We start from the raw sequence: 19,630 nt of genomic DNA on the forward strand, positions 1-19,630 counted from the left end.
TTGTCCAAGTCATATGCTTGTGTGGCGCCCTGGACAAGCCAGGGGCCACAGAAAACAACATCAACACACCCCACACTCCCAGCAGGCACACCGAGGTCAAACACGAAACCCTTGTTGCCTTCCTCCAGGGGCTGATGTCCACACCAGGGGGTGGGCCAGGCGGTTGGTCCCGCCCACCGAGGAGTTCACAGTCCTGGAGGCGGGAAAACAGACAGTTCAGTTTTTGGAGGTGAAAGTAGGAGAAGTGGTAGTGGAGCAACTAACTGACAGCGTCCGGGTATGGGGCCCGGGCGGTACAGCAAGGTTGGCAGACGGTGGTGACCGTCTGCAGGAGTGGCTGATTGGAGTCTACCGTAAGGACCGTGGACGGGCGGTGGCCCGGCGGTACTGGACCGGTACGCAAAGAGAAGCCAGCAGCATCTGGCAGGGGCTTACGGACCCCGGCAAGGCTAGGAGTCACCGTGAATTTGCCAAATTCGTTAGTGAAGGGAACCTCCTGGGTTTCCCAACAGCCAAGTCCCGACAGAAGGCAACAGTCCAACCAAGTGAGGGAGACACCGCCACCGCCAAGGCAACCGTTTCTCAGGGCCAGCGCCTGCGGGCAAAAGGGGCTCCTCCAGCCCATATCCAAGCTGGGGAGCGGGTTACCGGTGGGAACCCATTGGAACCATCTACCGTACACAGGTGCAGGGAAAGGCAGTCACCATCAACCTGCTGGGAGAAACAACACCGCAGCCGTCTGTGGGACCCGTCCATCCAGCCGTGTGTTTTACCGAGAACTGTGTCCTCATCATTGGCTGAGTGAGTACCACCGTGCCGTGTGGCACAGCGCTGCCCCCGCGACCCTGCACCTCGCCAGGCCCCGTAACCTGCCTGCCATCCATCCCTACCCCATCACCGGGCCCCTTGATAACCAACCCCCTACCCACGGAGGGGAGAAATAACAACCAAGCTGCTCCCTGTCACCGCTCCCGGGATCCCCGTCTAGAGCAGCGGTGGTGTCACCAATATCACCACAACTGTGGGTGGCGTCACGGACAATAACCAAAACCATCAAAATCCCCTTTTCACTCACGGGCAAGGAACGCCGCTCGAGTCCCCGGGATCCGGCCCACCGCTCGAGCCACCACCGAGCAGCAGCACCAGCAGCAGCGGCCGGAACCGAGCAGTGGGAGAGCGCAGCGTCCCCTTCCCCGCCCGCGACAACTTGGCGTCACGAACAGGATCCTACCGCTCTGCCGTCTGGTAGAGGTGCGCCTTGTTACCGCCGGAGGTGTCCGGCCGGAAAATTTGAGATGCCGCCATCTTGGGCACGAAGAATTCCCACTCGAGCGTCTCCTCGAGTAGTGGAGGCGCGAAGGCCAAAACCCCGCCCCTGTAGAGGAGGAGCTGGAAAGAGGTTAAGGGGGACGAAATGGCGGCTGGTCGCATGTGAGTGCGGCTATAAAAGCAGGGACGCCAGGACCCTGCGGCCATCTTGTTCCTGGGAGAGGCCGCCAGCAAGATGTACATGCCGTCCCGTAGCACCGTAACCCCCGCACCTGGAACCGCGACGTGGGTGGAGATCCGGACCGCGCAGCTCCCACAAAGGCTGCAGGTCAAAATGCAGCTCCTCTTGGAGGAGTGGGAGACCGACATGACGGAGGTCATAGCGACCGTGCGGAGACGCGAGGAGGAAGTTGCGGAAGGGAGGGTGAGTGACCCACGCCCCGATACCCCTAGTGGGTCGGTCATCGCAGCTGCGGGACCCGGTCTGAACCCTCTCGCCCTGCTGCCTCCCTCGCCACCCCTCCCGGCTGCCGTGACCTCGCCACTAGGCCCGCTACCCCCGCAACCGGTAGCGATACCCCGCATGTCCGCCCAGGCGGACCGACCTGTAGCCGGAGCCCATAGCCGACCGGAGGTGCTACCGTGGAAAGCCCAGAAGCCTGAGCCGGAGGCATCCCCCGAAAGATTCCCCGAGCCGGAGCCGACAGGCCACTCCGTGCCGAAGGCCCAGCGGAGGAAAGCCCCTGTGCCCATCCCCCACACCTCGGCTGAGGTTGCGCCGGGTTGTCCAAGTACTGTGCAGCTGGAACCTCTATTCTGTTCGAGAATCGGGTGGGTCAGGTGTAGTAGTTTTGAGTTAGACCTTATTTTATGTTATTTTCCATGTGTGCACTATAGTGCGTGTCACACACATTGGCAGCAAGATTGTCTATACTGTCTTTTTGGAGCTAATACTAGACTCACATTCGCTATTCATTACAGACGATTTTCAGCCATCTAATTATCCTCACAGGCAGGATTACAAAGACTTACAAAGACAACATCTCCAGATACAGTAGATAGCGCACAGTAAATGTCAACTCTCATAAAAAAAAGTTATGGCTCTTGGAAGAACGGGAGGAAAAACAAAAAAATGGAAACTGAAGAAGATTAAAAAAAAAAACTTACATAAAATTCTGCTGTATAACAATACCTTTTTTCTGATAATACATTCCTTTTAATCTTTGTACTTTCCAGTGGTTATCTTTTATTTCATTGTTAATTACAAAATTCTCAGCCTCCTGTAGCTTTTTATAGTTCATTCATAAATTGTAATATTCTTCTTCTGGCAATACTAAAATTCTTGATCTATTATTGTGTGTCTCGCCGCCGCAGCGTGACACCCTCCGCTTCTGTGCACTGCAGGATACTCTTTTATCTAATTACAGCTAGTGTAAATAAACAAGGGACATCCATGACGTATTACAGCCGCTTCTAGAAGATTGGAAAGTTCCATCTACACACAAAATGATTTACTATAATTGTTCTTTTTTTTCTTTGTTTTCTTCCTGCAATGGATTTTCATTCTTTAAAAAGAAACTGGTATTTAGAAAAGTTTCACATGAAAAAATACTCGTCCTCCCCCACAAGTTCATATTTGGTCTAATATATTGGATTGTGTTAATTCTTTATTTTACTCAGTTATATAGCTATTATTTCCACAGCGGTTTACAAACATGATCTACTCTATCCCCATTGGGGCTCACAATCTAAATTACCTATCCCTATGTCTTTGGAGTGTGTGGGGAAACCAGAGACCAGAGGAAACCCACAAAAACACAGGGAAAACATACAAACTTTTTATCAATGTTGTCCTTAGTGGGTTTTGGACCCAGGACTCCAGCCCTGCAAGACTGCAATGCTAACCACTGAACCACTGTATAGTGCTAACCAATGAGCCATACAGTGTTAACCACTAAGCCACCATATGGGGCTAACCATTGAGCCACCATATGGTACTAACCACTGAGCCACAGTATGAGGCTAACCACTGAAACACAGTGCAGTGCAAACCACTGAGCCACCATACGGGGCTAACCATTGAGCCACTGTATGGTGCTAACCACTGAGCCACCGTACAGGGCTATCCACTGAGTCATTGTATGAGGCTAACAAATGAGCCACGGTATGGGGCTAACCACTGAGCCACCGTACAGGGTTAACCACTGAGCCACCTTACGGGGCTAACCACTGAGCCACCATACGGGGCTAACCATTGAGCCCACCGTATGGGGCTAACCACTAAGTCATTGTATGGTGCTATCCACTGAGCTATTGTACGGTGTTATCCACTGAGCCACCGTAGTATGCTATCCACTGAGCCACCATATGCGGTTAACCACTGAGCCACCGTATGCGGTTAACCACTGACCCACCGTATGCAGCTAACAACTGAGCCACGTATGGGTTTAACCACTGAGCCACCCTATGGGCTAACCACTGAGCTACCCACCGTAAAGTACTAACCATTGAGTCACCATATGGGGTTAACCACTAAGCCACCATGCTCCTCATAAGAGTTTATAAGGTTGTTATCAGCTTATTTTAATCTTTACAAGATTGTTGTGTGTTAGAAAATTTAAGGGGTTGTCCATCTACTGTAGCGTAAATCATTCAATAAAAGTTGTTTTGCATTGAATTTTTAATAAACGGGTTGTCTAGTACTCTTACATTGATGATCTATTCTCTACAGATGGGTCATATCATCAATATTGGATCGGTGGGGTTATATTGATAGAACAATACCTTCAAAACTGATGTCTGAATGAGAGCCAGTGATTCCAATCTTTGATTCATGTTTTCTATACATCTCGCTATCTATAATCCGCACTTATAGTTTAATATCTGTGTGATAATGGGATCCATGGAGCTTGCACTTTGTCCTTTGTGTTGTTTATTGTTTGTTGCACTTTCACCTCTAAGCTCTTCATGTACACAAAATGTGGCAATACAGTGAATGTTCACTACTTTGTGGTAAAATCCTTTGCTTTGTTTCTTCTGTTATGCAGGGTCTGCGACACGTCACCCATTGCTCCAATCTGGGATTTGATGCAGAAGTCTTCTGTTTGGTAAGTTGATGTATATGCAGAAAAATGACAAATGTGGATAGATACCAGAAATACTATATTTGTAAGTTCCTTCATCAGGCTGGTTTACAAATGAATTACTGAGAGAAGAGCACACATTGAAGAGATGTTACAGCAGGACATTTGTGTATGGGGTGGTCGGGGTGATGCCTCCTAAAGATCAGCCAAGGTTCTAAAATTAAGGTTTTGCTTAAAAATGCAAAGGTGGTGGGCGTGATGGCTTAGAAGTTTGGTGATCTTGGAGGTTGGAAGTGTCCATGTTTTGAGTGTGTTAGGCCTCCTTCACACATTTGTGTTTTCCGGTATGTGTGACGTCCGTTTTCACATGTACCGGAGACATGGACACACGTAGACATATAGAAATCAATGGGCTTGCGCACACGTGGTGTCTTTACACGTGTTGTGTGTCCATGTGGAGCAAACGCATGACTGTGTGCTCCACATGGCGACATGTCAACTTTCTGAAGGCAGCACGGATGTCACACGGACCGTACACTTATGTGATCCATGTGACACGTACCAGAGAAAACACATGTCACTGAACAATAAATGTATTTTTATACTTACCTGTCTCCAGTGCTGCTGTCACACTTGCCTGCCCATTATGCTCATGAATATTCACTGCACTCACCGCAAACCCAGAATCAAGTGTGACAGCAGCGCTGGATATAGGTAAGTATACAAGTTCATGCTGTCCGTGCGCTATCCGAATGTCACACGTATAGCACATGGACATACATACATACATGGATATGTACCTACACCACAAAACGTTTTTTTTCTTTTTGCACGGTCGTGTGAAGGGGGCCTTGGACTGAGTCCTTTGTCAAAAACTGTAACATTCTTAGCTTGAATTCCAAGATTTTTCTCTCTCTTTTAGTAAGTTGACAAGACAATTTACCATGTGCACAGTATAATCGATTTCTATAAATTATAATGTATAACAGAGCCCATCTTTGTGTTTACTCTACATGATGTGCTTCAATCCATAAGTCATTAGACGCTTAAATACCCTCTAAAGTCTCTGTCACACACAGAGATAAATCTGCGGCAGATCTGTGGTTGCAGTGAATTTGTGGACAATCAGTGCCAGGTTTGTGGCTGTGTACAAATGGAACAATATGTCCATGATTTCACTGCAACCACAGATCTGCCAAAGTGAGACTGACTGGCTTATGTATAGAGAATCGATTTCACTGAACACACTTCTCACAGTGCTCTATGTCCAGAGGTTAATTAAGTATTTGAACTAATGGCTTTCCTCAACAAACATAGTCACAATCTTCTACTTAAGTGAAGGTAGCATCACTATGCTTTTTTTCACACATAGATTATTTAGAACCCACAATGCCATTTGTTGTGACAAAGCATCCGGCTCTTTCATGAATGCTGTTATAGTATCTGCTATTATAACTTCTTGTGGTTGGCATTCCTGCTCTAACTGTAAAGAACCCTTTCCTATTTATCTGCCAGAATCACCTTTCCTCCAGCAGTAATGAATGCCTCCATGTTCTTTCTGATCTGGTATAAATCCTTAGGCCCCTTTCACACGTCAGTGATTCTGGTACGTTTGTGCTTTTTTTTAAACGTACCAGAATCACTGACATACGCAGACCCATTATAATGAATGGGTCTGCTCACACGTCAGTGATTTTTCACTGACCATGTCTCCGTGCAGCGTTCACGCGTGTCCGTGATTGCCGCACGGAGACATGTCCATTTTTTTCTGGCATCACTGATGTCCCACGGTGTGATCCGTGAGACACGTGCCAGAAAAAACGTGCTTTTAAAATAAATATCATTTTTACTCACCCGGCTCCAGCGATGTCCTCTGTCTGAGCCGGCTCATTACTGTCGCGCATATTCATGATGCACGACCAGGCGACCTGGAAGCAGCTGCTGCAGGGGTCAGCGGCAGCCGGATGCTGCACCACGGGAGCGATCAGCACCATGGAGGGCAGGAGCGGGCACAGGTGAGTTAATCTCTAAGTGCAATCACGGGCCACGGAGAATGGAGCCCGGATTGCACTTAGACAACCCACGTGTGCCGTGATTCACGGCACACGGAGGGACATGTGCGTGTTTTACACGCCGGTGAAAAACGTCAGTGTTTTTCACTGACGTGTGAAACGGGCCTAAGTCATATGAAAAGGCTTGTTAAAAGGCCACTTTTGACTTTTAGGATCGCTACTTCCAATAGGTGGCGCTAGAGTTTGTCTCCTTTCTGGAGAGACAATTTGAATATTTCCCAAGGGGACTTTGTAGCTAGAAGACCCCTCACTGGCAGCCAGACTGGTTTGTCAGGTCTACGCAAGGAGAATAGTTCTTCCCTGTGGTCCCCACTATAGTTTCTCATAAGCCAGATCAGATCCCATACTTTGCACTAACGAGGGGCAATCACCCCGAAACACTGTGTGTGCAAATTGGGGTTCTGATCTGGTATAAATCCTAAGGGGCACTTTGCACACTACGACATCGCAGGTGCGATGTCGGAGGGGTCATGTCAAAAGTGACCCACTTTCGGCGTCGCACTCGACATCGTGGTGTGTAAATCCTAGATGATACGATTAACGAGCGCAAAATCGTCGTAATAGTATCATCGGTGTAGTGTCTGGGTATTCCATAATTATGCGACTGCGATAGGTACGATGTTGTTCCTCGTTCCTGCGGCAGCACACATTGCTGTGTGTGAAGCCGCAGGAGCGAGGAACATCTCCTACCTGCGTCCTGCAGCTCACGCCGGCTATGCGGAAGGACAGAGGTGGGCGGGATGTTTACGTCCCGCTCATCTCCGCCCCTCCGCTTCTATTGGCTGCCTGCCGTGTGACGTCGCTATGACGCTGCACGACCCGCCCCCTTAATAACGAGGCGGGTCGCCGGCCAGAGCGACGTCGCAAGGCAGGTGAGTGCATGTGAAGCTGCCGTAGCGATAATGTTCGGTACGGCTGCTATCACAAGATATCGCTGCTGTGACGAGGGCGGGGACAATCGTGCTCGGCATCGCAAGCATCGGCTTGCGATGTCGTTGTGTGCAAAGTGCCCCTTAGTCATATGAAAAGGCAGAGGCCACTTTTAACTTTTAGTATTGCTACTTCCAATAGATGGCGCTTCAGTTTTTCTCCTTCTTGGAGAGACAATTTTCATGTTCTTTGTAATGTCTTATTTGCTATTAAAGTTTCCCTTTTATAGAGGTCCCTAAATGTGATGTGAAAAGAGCATCATGAAAAATTTCCCATAACCATGCCCCCTGTTTACAAGCCATGCCTTTTTGTTTACAATTCCTCCATGACCGTTTCCCATGAATAAGAGCAAGTCTGCTCGAAACGCGTAGACCGGCCTGTGTCTATGTTTTTAAACCTTTGTATGGAATAATAAAGTAACAATTTTATTGAAGATTTTTTGAGGATGCTGGCTTTATAAAACTTTGGACCACTTGCCCAAGACACGGCCTGTTTTTCTCCTTGCATCGCACCTGATTGAGACATCCTGAAATATCATATAGTGAGCTGATACTTTGTTCCTATTTTTGTCACATGATGAAGGAGCATCCAAGCAGCTAAGCACCCTTTTGTAAGCAATGTTTTCTGAGAAGTTTTAGGAAACTTCTATATACACCCGGAAGAGTGTATTTCAGGATAGTTGGTAGGTAGGGTCTTCATGAAATGAGTTATTATTGGCAGCTTTCCATCCCATATGCTGTCATGTAAGCACTACTACGTCAATGCCTTATTCTCCTGTACCATCCCAAGAAGGCATGATAGGCCTAGGTATGTGGCTGAACAATATATATAAGATTGATAGACATTAGTAGAAGGATAGAATACATTCCTACTCCCAAGTCAGAAAGAAGTACAGCTCTTAGGCAATAACTGCTGATCGAAGGCATTGTACCGAGACTCAGAAGAGGAAAGGCCTGAGAGTGTTAGGAACCGCAAAGGTCAGACAATGGACTGTGGATCACCTCTTCATGAGAAACTGTGATCAAATGAGGTTCAGAGTAACTGTGGAAGGCAGTGTAAGCTAGAAGAAGGAGCCATGGATCCAGAGATGGTCACAGGACATAGGCCTTAAAGCGTCTCTGAGAAGTGTGAGAGAATTCATGACTCTAAAAAGGGACTGTAGAGTTTGAAAGCCAGAGGATGTATTTCTGTGAGCTGAGAAACATTTCAGCCCGGTCAGTGAGAATGTATAATGACAACTGGTGGCACAATGTCCTATGGAGACTGTCTACCTATATTTTCTGTGCGTGTTGGTTAAAAGTATAATAGACCGGGGACATAATTGGACCCATGATCATTCAGGCTGCGGTAAAAACTCAACTTAAAGTGTGTGTGTTCATCAGTTTGACTAATCTCTCTAAGTGTGCGTGTAACCACCAAGCATGTGTCGCGGGCGGAGGGGTGGGAACGCCGCTCGTCTGGGATCGCTGGCGCTCGGGTCTGGTGCTTCTGCTCCTCGCTGGCTCGAGCACGGGGCCGGACCCGGGGCTCGAGCAGCGCCTCCTCGCCCACGAGTGAAAAGGGAGGTTTGTGGTGGGTATTTGGGATGTCGGTCGTGACACCACCCACAGGTTGTGGTGATGGTGGGCACCACCGCTGCTGGTGATGGGGGATCCCGGGAGCGATGGCGGAGAGCAGCTAAGGTGTTGATCCCTCCGTGGGTAGGGACTGTTGGTCCCGGGGCCCCGGTTGGGGAGTAGGGAGGAGGTATAGGTGCAGGTGCCGAGGCGGGGAGGCAGCGTGGGCGCGGGTGCAACGTTGCGGTGCAGCGCGGTGCCGGATGGCACTGTTGTACTCACTCAGACACAGAAGGACAGAGCCTCTGGTAAACCAAATGGCTGGATGCACGGGGCCCAGAGCCGGCTGCGGTGTTCTCACTCTCCCTGGACGGGTTGATGGTGGCTGTCGTTTTCCTGCACCTGTGTAAGTGTATTTGACTCCTATGGCTTCCCACGGGTAGTCCGCTCCCCGGCGTGTACGTGTCTGGAGAGCCCGTTTGCCCGCAGGCGCTGACCCTTGGATCTCTGGCCCTTGGCGGTGGCACTTATCCGGACGGGTTGGGCTGTTGCCTTCTGACGGGACGTAGGTGGGAATGAACCCCTGAAGTCCAGACTGCAATCAGATAACGAGATCGCTAGCGATGTCGCAGCGTGTAAAGCACCCTTTTCACTGATTTTACAAATATAAATCCATTTAGTTTAGAAAGTGTCCACCATATTCTACAGTGGTGCTACCTTATACACACTCCTACCATTTTGGCTTGGCTTTATTTCAGTTATTTCAGTGTGTTCAAAATAAAAAAAGATGTTTAATAGGGTTTTTTTATAAAGATTAAGGAGAGTATTCGTCAACCTTCTGCACTTGAAGGGAACGGTGCCAGTGATGTTATGATCCCACCACCTGCTGAAAAAGTGGGTATGGTGGGGAAGTATAGTAGATGCGGCCAATGCTAATGAACGTGACATGTGCATGATACCTGTCCATCATGTATGCACTTATGCAGGTGTATGCGGTAGTATCATAAATGGACTTTGGCGCATAACCCCTTTTCAAAGGATTGTCTAAGACTTTACGAGAATGGCTTAGCAGCAGGGAATCCTGAAATTACGAATATTTTTTTAAATTGCCTTCGTCTGGCTTCATCAGTCCATGCAAATATTTGAAAAGCAGAAACTATTCTAGAAAAATACGGGTTGTATCTACATACTTGAAGTTTTTTCCATCTTTCCCCCTTACCTGCATGTTCTTACAGATCTCCTGATACCACACTACACATGAATTTACATCCCCCCCATTACTAATTACTTCCTTACAGTTCCATGTTTAGGACTTTCCCCTGACTCACCTATTTGCTAGAATACCCTTCCACCTGTCAACTTTTCACGACGGATTGTTTTTTTTATGACAGACTTTAAATTCCAATGTGAAGGAAATGGACATATATAAGTTCCAGTGAAAGGGATGGTAAAGTCACCTCCATAGGATGATGACCGATATATCCTGGCTATGGCTGCAGGTGCAAAGACAGACAAAATAAATCCTCTTCTGAGAAAAGACTACATGTTCTCCTAATATGAAATCCAAGACACTTGACCACTGTACAACAGAGGCAACACGTACAAATAAAATCTGATATTCCAGAGCAACAATTTGAAGGTGTTATCTACTACTAGGACAAGCCCTTCTGATTTAATTTGTTTACTCTAGTTACAATAAAAGACCCTGTACTCACGTCCCGTTGTGGTGCCATTCCAGCATTGTCGGTAATCGTGGTTCTGGGCTAACGTGACATAATGACATCACGTGAGCCCCACGTCCAACCACCGCCGACTTCGCTCTCACCCCGCCTTCGGACCAAATGAGTTACTCAACAGGAAGTGACACTGTGGCTATCACTCACTTCCTGTTGATTGCTCATTTGGTCTGAAGACATGGTGAGAGAAATCATCAGCGATTAGACGCCATGGTTGCGTGACGTCACAATGTTATGTGAGCCCTGAACCGCGATCACTGGAAAGGCGACAGAACGGTACGTGAGTATAGGGTTTTTTATTTTAACTAAGGTAAACAAGTGGAATCAGAAGGGGTTGCCCTAGTAGTGGACAACTTCTTTTAATTGACAACTCAGAATATAGAAGCGGAAGCTTACAATTTATGAAGAAGTAGGGGTGATGCAGAGGATGTTAGTCCACATTCTTCACCAGCCCATGAACATCACTGAGGTTTCCTCTATATGCACTTTACATATCCCAGATGTGCGATTCCCACATCAACAACAAGCAATTAATCTGTACATTTTGTTCATCTAGATTCGCCTTTGCTTGTTATTTTTAGACTGATAATAAGTTCATGTAGACTGTGTGAGGTTTGTATTTTCTGCAAATGAAACAAACGTCATGATGGCTGCTCTACAAAGAAATAGGTTAAAGTATTAGACCTACAGTGTAGACGGGTGTCCTTTTGTTAAGTGATAAGCTGAATGAATCATTGATGTCGCCCTGACTCAAGGATATTCATCTGATCTTGTTTTCACACTTAGGTGAAGTTATGTACCACATTTCCCACTAAAACTTTCAATGCTGTAGATAAAAATATGTGTATGTATATCTTATGTGTATATATACATATACTATAAAACGCAATGGGCAGACAAAATTGGCCAATTAGGTCACAAATACCACTTATAGCATTAGTAGAGGTCCTCTCCAATTTAGTACTCTTATCTATTCACTAGAAAGAAAGCCATGGAACCCATAAGGTGGAGGGGCGACATGACTAGAGGGAAGGGAAGGAGTGATGGGGTTAATGGAAACAGGAATGGTTTGTTTATAAGGCAGAATAAAAGGGATTGGTGGGTAGGAGGAGTTCCCTGGAGGAAGAGGTGGGACAGTTGAGGGGTGTAAGTAAAGGACTTTGACTTACCCCCTCTCTCTTGACTTCCGGATATGGAACGATCTGACTGGAGAGGTTCCTATAAGGTGTCAGGACGTCACCTTCTATTTCTCCATGGAGGAGTGGGAGTATTTAGAAGGACACAAAGATCTGTACAAGGACGTCATAATGGAGGTTCCCCAGCCCCTCACATCACCAGACTTCCGGATATGGAACGATCCGGACGTGCGACAGGATGGCTGCTACCCGGGAGCAGCGGATTCATCATGGCAGTGCACGGGCCCCTGGCAGCGCGGTCCCACGCCTTGGCTGCTGGGGGTTAACCCGTTGGCACTTTCCCCTCGCTCCCCTGTCAGCTGCGGGCGGCGTCCCCCCTCCCTCATATCTCAGGTACTTGCCGTGTGCGGGGGGAGCGAGGAGGAGATGCGAGAGCCCCTTCGGGGACCCTCCGCGGTAGGACGTGGGCAGGGCAGTACTCAGCTGCTGCTCCGGCCGCGGGAGGAATCTCCGTCCGGGCCGCGGCAGCCGGGAGGGGGGCGTGGCTTGTCTGCGGCCTATTTCCGGTCCGAGCCGCGGCCTGGATTGCTGGATGCGGCGGCTCCCGGACGGGGAGAGCGCCCGGCGGTGACAGAGGCCAGCTTTACCCCTCGCGGACGGTGGGGGGGGGCCGCGGAGCTGCAGCCAGTGGTGGGTCCGGCACCAGGGCAGGCGGGCCTGGGGCGACGGGTGCCCAGGAGGCGTCGGTGAGTGGGGGTGACGGCAGGGGCCCTGCGGTTTCTGCTTGGTCACCCAGATCAGGTTGCAGCTCCCGGCCGCGGCGGTCTCCCCCAGGAGGGGGAGGGCCCAGCAGACAGAGGCTTTCATGGGGCCCAGGAGGGCTGGATGCGGCGGCTCCTGGCCAGGAGAGCGCCCGGCGAGGACGGAGGCCAGCGTTACCCCCCTTCCCCCGTGGGTGGAGGGGGGGTGGCCGGGGGGCTGCAGCCAGCAAGGGGTCCGGCACCAGGGCAGGCGAGCCTGGTGCGACGGATGCCCGGGAGGCGTCGGTACGTGGGGGTGACGGCGGGGACCCTGCGGTCCCCGCCTGGTCACCTAGAGCAGGCGTGCAGCTCCCGGCAGCGGCGGTCTCCCCCAGGGGGGCGAGGACCCGGCGGACGGATGCCTTCTGGGCCCAGGTGGGCAGGAGGCTGGCGGCTCTGGATGGGAGTCTGCTGGCAGCGGGTCGGGCCACAGGTACCCCCTGTCCTTGCAGGCAGCAGGGGGGGGTCGGGCCAGAAGATGAGGCCCGCGGTGGCAGCCCGTGGGTCGGGACGGTTTCCGGGGTTGTCGCCGCGGGACAGAAGATGGAGCTTGGAGGATGGTGCCCACGCGGCGTACCAGGAGGACGGCCGTGGTGGTGGCAGCGCTTCGGCGGCGTCTGCATTACATGAGCCAGAGGCGGTCGGCTCCAGCGAGGAGGAGGAGGAAGCAGCGACGGAAGAATCAGACGTCTGGATGGCGTGACTTTTATTCCAGGATACGCCGGGTCGCGGTCGGGTGAGACGGCCGTGGATTCGGCAGGGTTGGGGCGCAGTTGGTGGGGGGGGGCGGCTGCGGACACGGCAGCGCCGAGTGGGTTTGTGTTTTGACAAGGTATGGGGTTTACTGCAGTGGTGTATACGGTTGTGGAGAGTGCGCATGCACCGCCGGCGGCATGGACGGGATCGGTGGTTAGTAGGCGCAGGTGCGGCAGGCAGAGTGAGGGCGCATGAGGCGGCAGGGGAGCATTTTCGGGCAGAGGCGGCAAGGGCTGTGACAGAGTGAGTGGTGAGGAGCAAAGAGGGGGATGAGGTGGTGCATTGGGCTGACAGTGGTCAAGTGTGAGAGTTATGGGTGCTTCAAAGGCCCCGCTGGGGGGGGGCTCACTTGCTGGAGGATGTGAGGGATAAGATTTGAATGGGGGAACGTGTAGCAATAGTTTCGCTGCTCCCCCTGGAACAGTTTCACCTGGATTAGGTTAAGCCAAGTGATTCCAGGAAGGATAAGTAGAGGGAGGGGAGCGCCGGTGGAGGCTCACCCCTCGTACATTTGCAACGTGGCTGCGGGCATTTGCGTTTTTGGCAAGGGTATCGGGGGAAGGAATTGGGTAATTGGTTCGGCATGGTTCGGTTATATGGATCCATTTGGGGTGGCTTGTTTAGGTCATATGGCGGTTTAGTCTGGCTTCAGTACGCCGTGTAATTTCAGCAAGGGAAGGTGTTGCGTGCCAGTATGCGGTAGGAGCATACGGGCACATCCTTATGGCTGCAGTGGATGGCGGCTCCTAGTCAGCCCCCCCCTTTTGGGGGGTAGTTGGCTGTTCGGGGCGTGGAACCCCGGCGACACGGTCGATGAGGGTTTTTTGGGGGGAATAGAATGATGGGTGGTGCAGATTTGGTGCGGACGGTTGTCTTAAGCATACGTGTTGGGTTGTGGTAAGGAACATAGTAATTCTGCGTCTTTCTATTTATATTGGTGGATCTTTGCCTCCTTATTGGAAGTTTGTGCTGGGCTAGGGGACACCTGGTGGTTGTCAGTGGAAAGAGGGGTCAGGACGTGGCTTTGGGCAGGATGGGTGGGCCATTCGGGGCCCTCCTTGTCATGATTGGGTTTCTCTGTTGGTGGGTAGTGCCGGAAATGAGCTGTATATAGATGTATATATTTCGGCTTGTTCAAAACGTATCTTATCTGGAGGAGTCATCGGTGTATGCCTGCTTGGCTCCAGAATTGTCGGCGGTTTATTATGTGTCGTTGGACAGAGGGTGGGATTTGGTAAAGGCGGTGAGCCGTGGAGCATTGATGGCAAAGGTGGATTTGGAGGCGGCATTTAGGTTGTTACTGGTCCACCCTGCTAGCTAGCAGTTCTGGTGCTGCGGTGGGGAGGGGAGTTATTATTATGCTGATCGGTGGGGGCTAATGGGTTTTGTCCCATTTTATGTTCCGTTGGGGGCGGTTATTTCTTTGTGGAGTGGTTTGTGCGTGGTGTGTCCCAGCTTACACCTCTTATTCATTATAGGTTGATTCTCTTTACATCGGGTTGGCGGGTTGATGATTCGTTGAGGTTGTTTGTTTCATTGCAGATGGTGGTGGATACTCTTTTGGGCCTGTTGGCGCAGGCGAAGACTGAGGGTCCAACGCCAGTGATACAGTTTGTGGGGGATAAAGTTTGATGTTATGGTCAGAGAGGTAGGATTCGTGGGTAATGGTGTGGTCCTATGGGCTGCGATAGAGGCAGTTAGGTCAGCTAAGACGGTGCGGTTTCAGGCAGTGCAGTCTTTGCAGGGGCGGTCGAACCACGGGTGCAGAGTTACGCCGCTGGGGGGCGTGTCTGCTGGACGGCTGGCGATGGCTGCGCCAAGGGTGCAGCCATCGGATCATTTGTGTGTGGTCACGAAGGAGATCAATGACGATCTGATGGTGTAGGAGATTTTTTCTTACGGCGATTTAGTGGCCGCGGATTGTGGCTGGGTAAGGTGGTGCCTGATGGAACGTAGCTGCGGTACTCGGATGCAGCGGGTCCAGTTGGTTTTCTGGTTGGGCATTGTGGGGTAGCGCTTCCAATCGGTGGTAGTAGTCGGGTTGGGGAGGTTGGCAGTTTTTCCAAGAGGAAGGTGTGCTGTCATTCTGACTATCAGTTGGTGGAGAATTCGATTAATAGTTGGTTTGCTAATCCTGGGGCCAAGGGTGGCGTACTTGCGACAGTTGGTTTCGCAATTGTATGCGTTTAAAAAAAAAAAAAAAAAATGGTATGCGTGGCGCAACCAGTACTGGGGTTCGCCAAGGGAATAGCAGCTGCTTTGTTTCCTTCCAGTTCTGCAGGTCTCGGGAGTTGAGGCCGCGTAACAGACGAGGTGGGCACGGTGTGTCCTGAGGGCTTGTGGAGTCTGGTGTGGCTGTGTTGGGGAGCGGCTCGGTGCCCAGTGACTGAGGTTATTTGGGGCTGATATCCAGAAGTGTGGGTGGTGCGGATAACGTTGTTTGGGACAATGTGTGAGGAAGGCCCGGTGGAGTATTTGGTGGGGGCGTTGGCAGTGGTGATTAACGGTTTTCAGGCTGCTAGGCCGGCGTCAGCAGTGGAGCAGAGGGTGGCGGCTGTGGCTGTCTTGTTGAGGATTAGATGTGGAGAGATGTTTTCGCAGGATCTTAGTGCGCGGCAGGCCTTGAAGGGTTTGGTCGTAAGGGTGTGAGGCAGCGGGATACAAGGGTCCGTCTCCGTTGTTTTGTGGCAGCGTTTGGTGAGTGGTTTGTGGTGGCTATGTTCATCTGAGCACGAGCAGGTTTTGTTTCCCTTGTCCAAAACGGTTTGTGTTAGCCTTTTGGGAGGCTTTGAGATTGTGGGGTTGGTCAGCCCATCTACGGTTAGGAGCGGAGGTTGGATGTTGGAGGATGTGTCCGAGGTGGTGCAGTGGGTTGAGCGCCGGCTTTGTCGCTCACCGAATCAGATTAGGCGGGTGGTGAAGGTTGGTGTTGTTATACGCGGTCCCGGGTGCGGAATTTATGTTGTGAGGACGCCCAGGATCATTATTGTGTCGCGTTTGTTAAGGTACCATTTTGTGGCAGCGCTGCAGACTGGATTGCAGGTGGCGGGGGTGGGCGCCCGGAATACTACGGGTCGTCTTCCTTCTGGATTGGGCTTCCACGGAGGCCCCTCGGTGGGCTCAGAAAAGGGGTGGTGAGAAGTATTGGGAGGTGGGAGTCCTCTTGTTTCGGTGTTACGTTGGCCTCAGTTGTTATCGGGTTAAGGCCAATGGGGGCGTTTGAGTCTTTTGGGAGTGGAATGGGTTGGCGTAACAGGTTGGTGTTATCTGTGGGTTTATAACCTCTGGGTTTTGTGGTGAGGGTGTGCCTCATTTGGATATTTGGGCATTCGTTGGTTCTCGGGGCCTCGACGGTCTGAGGCTCGCCCAAATTTTGCCAGTGGGGTCTGGACGGGTCGATGGTACTGGTCCAGTGAGTGGGAGGCAGCGATTAGGTATCTCGAGAAGTTATTTATGAATGTTTAAAAAAAAAAAAAAAAAAATTGTTGGTTTGTTGCATTGTGGAAGACATACCCGGGCTTAATCGTGGGGTAGTTTTTGATAGTGTGACCGGTTTGGAATGGCGTGTGGCTTGTGCGGTAGGCAGTATCAATCGAGCCTTTATTGGGGGGCGGCGCCTAAAGTTGGTGGCGCTGAACTGGTGGTTTTGGTGATGCGATGGGGGTGCATCTTAACGTTCTTGGTGCTGTTTGTGGACGCTGGGATTGCGTGGAGGTGTGGTACAAGCTTTTGGTGTGTGGCGGGTCCAGGCCACGTAAGGAGTCACGTGCCCTGTCCTGTGGCGGGGGGTAGGTCTGGTCCAGAGGCGGTTGAAGGCAATGGTAACTGGACAGAGAGACACCATCTTGGTATGGTGGCTCCAGGTTCCGGGATGTTGCAGGCACGGGGTTCTGCAAAGTTGGAGGGTTAATCCGTAGGTGATTAATACCTCATCTCTGGGTCGGTGTGTTGCGGCCAGGGATACTGGGGTGAGAAGTGGTTCCTGGACTGGGCCTACTCAGGGTTGTATATTTACTGTATTGGTTACTGTGTTACCTATTGTTATTTGTTGGGGTCGCCCGTTGGACGGCGCCCCCTTGTGTTAGTATGTAATTAATAGGTAATAAAGGCTGCTGTGGCCAATTTTAAACCAAGTCACATGCAGTTCGTGTATTATTTACAGATGGTATTGGTGGGTAACACACATACAGCACGACTGGAGAATCCTTCCTCAATGGTCAAGAAAGCCATGGAACCCATAAGGTGGAGGGGCGACATGACTAGAGGGAAGGGAAGGAGTGATGGGGTTAATGGAAACAGGAATGGTTTGTTTATAAGGCAGAATAAAAGGGATTGGTGGGTAGGAGGAGTTCCCTGGAGGAAGAGGTGGGACAGTTGAGGGGTGTAAGTAAAGGACTTTGACTTACCCCCTCTCTCTTGACTTCCGGATATGGAACGATCCCCGCCCACCCTCCCTTGTGTTTAATACCGAGGGGAATTTTGTCTGGGTTGTTTCTTTGTCACAGCAGCGGGGGGTAGGTCTGGTCCAGAGGCGGTTGAAGGCAATGGTAACTGGACAGAGAGACACCATCTTGGTATGGTGGCTCCAGGTTCCGGGATGTTGCAGGCACGGGGTTCTGCAAAGTTGGAGGGTTAATCCGTAGGTGATTAATACCTCATCTCTGGGTCGGTGTGTTGCGGCCAGGGATACTGGGGTGAGAAGTGGTTCCTGGACTGGGCCTACTCAGGGTTGTATATTTACTGTATTGGTTACTGTGTTACCTATTGTTATTTGTTGGGGTCGCCCGTTGGACGGCGCCCCCTTGTGTTAGTATGTAATTAATAGGTAATAAAGGCTGCTGTGGCCAATTTTAAACCAAGTCACATGCAGTTCGTGTATTATTTACAGATGGTATTGGTGGGTAACACACATACAGCACGACTGGAGAATCCTTCCTCAATGGTCATGAATCCTGTAAATTCCTTGGCCTGACATTTCACTGCATTACATGGCCGGCCAAATGATTTTACAGAGGACCTGTTCATCATTACAAGATGCCACAATAATACTATGTGCTGGCTCCCATGATCCTCATCAATTATGTTAGATTATAGAACTCCCTGGACTACTCCCAGCTTTATGTGACAGGCACAGGCAGTAGTCTTCTAGACGGCCACCCAACAGTTCCCTATACCCTTCCTATTTGTGTAGGGATAGGCCTGTCAATCACGGAGAGACTGACATGGGTGGGACCAGAGGAGATCTGTCCAGTATATGCATCTTCCCATGCGTAAAAGGGTGGTTCACCCATATTTTTTTATTGTCTAGCTTGAAACTATATTGAGAAACAATGTTTCTCTCAAATACCTTATGTTGGCAATAGTGCCTGTGACCGCTGTTCCCCGCTCCGGTGACATCACGTCAAGTTCCGCACACGTCACATCCCTGCGGCCGGCTGCAGTCTTCCTGACCCACTGAGCTGTGGGCGGTGTTTCACCGCTTGTCAGAGCTCAGCGCGTCTCCTGCTTGCAGCGTTCTGCTGTGAGGGAGGAGGTAGGAGGGAGGAGGAAAGAGGGAGCAGATGGGCTGTGACGAGCGGTGAAACACCGCTCACAGCTCAGTGAGTCAGGAAGATTGCAGCCGGCCGCAGGGATGTGACGTGTGCGGAACTTGACGTGACGTCACCGGAGCGGGAAACAGCGGTCTGCAATAGCGCCTCTCACAGGCACTATTGCCAACACAAGGTATTTGAGAGAAACATTGTTTCTCAATATAATATCGAACTAGACAATAACAAATATGGGTGAACCACCCCTTTACTGGTATGAGCCATAGGAGATCTGCCCAGCATTTTCTTCTCTTGTGGAGAAGTATATGCTGGGCAGATCTCCTGTGGCTAACACCATTAAGAATGTGGAGATATGCCCAACGTACATTTCTCACTAGACTTAATGGAATGAAGCAGAGGAGATCTACCTTGTGTATGTGTGGTGCCCCTGAGGCTTCAGTCGCCACAGAGGTACTGCACCTCATCCAGAGGTATGGTATTCCATCCAGGGTATGGAGGAGGTCATCCACCGGTTCACACAAAACACAACACTCTCACTCAGCAACACCTCATCAGGCATGGCAAGGGCATATAATACCCGAAGCCAGGCCGGGGGTTTAGGAGTGAGTATACACTGTAGTGAAGTGTGGAGAAAGTAGAAGAGAGTTGGAAGGAGCAGTGGAGGAGGAAAGACCTATGGTTAGGAGCTGGCACCGCTCGACAAAGGCACAAGGCACAAGACAGAAGGGGTCCCAGAGAGCATG

At 50.7% G+C, this 19,630-nt stretch overlaps 1 protein-coding gene across 1 annotated transcript in view; it reads left to right on the forward strand.

Annotated features, from left to right (window-relative positions):
• HPCAL1 (hippocalcin like 1) overlaps positions 1-19,630 on the forward strand; it is a 263,671-nt gene that overhangs the window by 92,150 nt on the left and 151,891 nt on the right. The window contains exon 2 of the mRNA XM_075341108.1: positions 4,317-4,376. The gene's annotated coding sequence lies outside the window, so the exon portion shown is untranslated. The remainder of the gene's footprint in view (positions 1-4,316; positions 4,377-19,630) is intronic.

This window comes from Anomaloglossus baeobatrachus, chromosome 3, assembly GCF_048569485.1.
Source record: "Anomaloglossus baeobatrachus isolate aAnoBae1 chromosome 3, aAnoBae1.hap1, whole genome shotgun sequence".
Lineage (NCBI taxonomy): Eukaryota > Metazoa > Chordata > Amphibia > Anura > Aromobatidae > Anomaloglossus > Anomaloglossus baeobatrachus.